Here is a 3,290-nt window from a genome sequence, read left to right on the forward strand (position 1 = left end):
GCTGAGAGACTGTGCTTTTGTCCCAGAAGCAAGCTACAGTATAATATCTACTAAAAGAATTGTGAAAAATGGATATGGTCATACTTAGAGAGGATAATGGTAGTATTGTTCATGATGAATCTGGAGCTGAAATCATGGCTGAAGAAATTTATGGTTTTCATTACTTAAGAAATATTGAGCATGTTGAGAATACTGATGGGCCAGTGTGTCATACAAGGCAACCTGAATGTGAACATAAAAACTGTATTTTAAAATGGCACGTCAAGTTAGTGCATAGAAATGTTGACTCAGTGAACCAGTTGTTGAAAGAATGCATCACAGCACCTAGTTACAAAGGCAACCCTACTGTACACAATGGGAAAAAACCCCAGAGGTAGTTTTCTCAGACCTAGTGCCCCTCTGCTGGTGGTAGCAAATATTTTCTGACTTTCATGAAAGCAAAGACAAAATATGTCTATGTGTACATAGCAAAGATCAAGTATTTGAAAAATTTAAAGCCCATATTGCACCTATTTAAGAAAATTGGCAAAGCTCCAGAGGTTCTGTTTATGGACGGTGGAACTGAATACAGTAGCAGTGAGGTCTGAAGATTTATGGAAAAAGAAGGCATTGAACATAAAACTACAGTTTCTTATTCTCCTGAACAAAATGGAGCTGCAGAGAGACTGAACAGAACCATTCAGGAAATGGCATGCTCTATGCTCATGCAATCTGGACTCTCTGATTCCTGTTGGGCTGGAGCAGTAAACATTGTTGTATATTTGCATAATAGAGTTCCCTCCAAAATGACAGGGAAGACTCCTTTTGAGTTGTGGTTTGACAAGAAACCTGGTTTAAAACATTTAAGAGCTTTTGGTTCCAGAGCATATGTGGAGAGAAGGGGAAAGTTGGACTCCAGAGCTGAACTTGATATCCTTGTGGGATATGCTCTTGGAGGAAGAAGATATAGAATCATGGATCCTAAAACTTATATGGTTAAAAATGTAATGTGGTGCATGTAGAAGAGAGCAATGCATTGCAAGTTCCTAAACAAGCTGAGCCCACAGTGCAAACTAACCAGAACATAAGAACATAAGAGACACCAATGTTGGATCAGGCCAAAGGCCCATCCAGTCCAACACTCTCTGTCACAAAGTGGCCAGAAATACCAGTGCCATCAGGAGGTCCACCAGTGGGGCCAGGACATTAGAAGCCCTCCCACTGTTGACCCCCCCCCCAAGCACCAAGAAGACAGAGCATCACTTGCCCCAGAGTCCCTATCTATACCTTGTGGCTAATAGCCACTAATGGACCTCTGCTCCATATGCTTAAGTCTCCCCTACCCCATGAATACTGGGGCTAAGCCAACTAGCCGCAAGAGAGAACAAGAAGTGCTGGAACCGAACAAGGTGTCTGTGGTTGTCTGAAGTGCTTCTGCCCAGCTTCAAATGGTGCATCAACTGTGTCGTTTTCTGGGTCAGTCAGATCTAGCCACAATGATCCATGCTTTGGTAACATCCAAACTGGACTACTGCAATGCACTTGAACTGGGGATGGCCTTGAAGAGTGTTCGGAGGATGCAGCTAGTGCCAAACGCTGCAGCTAGACTGCTGGTTGGGGCCAGCTATCGGGACCACATGACCCTGATATTACCACTACACTGGCTACTGATCCACTCCCAAGCCCAATTCAAGACATTGGCTTTGACCTTTAAAGCTCTATGTGGCTTGAGACCAGGTTATCTGAAGGAACACCTTCTCCCCTTTGTTCCTGCCCAGATTTGGGATCACAAGGAGAGGCCCTGCTGAATGTCCCGTCGATCAAAGAAATGCATTTGGTGTGCACATGAGACCGAGCCTTTTCAGTGGTAGCCCCACAATTACGGATCAGCCTCTCCAGGGAGGTGTGCCTGTCCTCCTCCTCACTTTCTATCTTTAGGAGCAGCTGAAGATGGTTTCATTTAGTCTGCTTTTGGTTAAGTTTACTAGCTGCCCTGAGTTGTTATTTTAAAGTTTGTTCGGTCTGTTTTTAATGGACTTTATTCTGTGCATTGTATCTATATTGTAAGCTGCCTTGAGTTCCATAAGGAAGAAAGATGACTTACAGGTGTTTTAAATAAATAAACTAGAAGGACACAGAAGAGATGGGATTCGAAAGGTACAGGAGGAATCCCCGAAAGCTTTAATAGTGCTATGACTGTTCCCATGATACAGCCATTTTTAGGGTTGCCAGCTCTAGGTTGGAAAATATGTGGATATTTTTTTTGGGGGGATGGAGCCTGGGGAAGGCAGGATTTGGGGAGGGGAGGGGCCTCAGCAGGGTACAATGCCATAAAGGCCACCCTCCAAAGCAGCCATTTTCTCCAGAGGGACTGATCGCTGTTGTCCAGAGATCAGTTGTGATAGCAGGAGATCTTCAGGACCCACCTGGAGGTTGGCTATCATACTTAAAGGAGAAGGTCTTTAAAGCCCTGGACAGGCTGCTTCTCACCTGTTAATGAGAAAATCCCATTTATACAAACACATCATGGAAAGTGTTGGAAAGAAGAAAGTATAACCTGAAGGAACATGAGCCAGCAGTACAAGGCAGTAGGATATTTGCTGGAATTACCGTCCAGAAGGAATGTCTCACCTGCAATTTAAAGACTGCAAAATGGAGCTCAGCCCTGGATATGTCCACAGCCATTAGCCGGGAGGGTCTCGCTGATGGGTGGCAAAGGTCCTAAGAACACGCTTCACACACTGGAGTGCAACACAGTCGCAGCATAATTGCCAGCGGAGAGTGCATTCCGGAAAATTCACTGCTGAAGGAATATTTGCGTGCTGGCAATTGCATTGGAGCACTCTGTGTAAATTGTCACACTTCCATGCCGTGTATTTCCCAGCTCACGTTTACTCTGGATGGGTTTACTAGCACTGACCATACGCAGCTGTTCCTCAATCCTGAAGGGCATTTTGAGATTGATTAACCATCTGCTCGTTCCTACTCTAGCCGCCGACTGACAACAACAGAAGGGAATTTGTCTTAAATAATCTGCAGAAAGATCATGGACAATGCAAACGTTCTGTTCCCGTCAGCTGTTGTGATTGGTGTTCCTGATGCCACTTTGTGTAATAGGATTTGATCTGAATTTGGGGAGGTTCTCTGTACAATACTGAGTCTGTGTTTTTTCTTTTTTTTAAAAAAACCCACTGTGATGAAAGATTAATAGTAAACAACCTGTTTCATAAACTAGTTAAACTTGTGTTCTTTGGATTAAAGCCAGCTCAGTCCCATATAACAATGGGGGACTACCCCAGTGGAGATGAAAG

Source organism: Gekko japonicus, unplaced genomic scaffold, assembly GCF_001447785.1.
Source record: "Gekko japonicus isolate JY-2015 unplaced genomic scaffold, Gekko_japonicus_V1.1 scaffold1977, whole genome shotgun sequence".
In the NCBI taxonomy this organism is placed as follows: Eukaryota; Metazoa; Chordata; class Lepidosauria; order Squamata; family Gekkonidae; genus Gekko; species Gekko japonicus.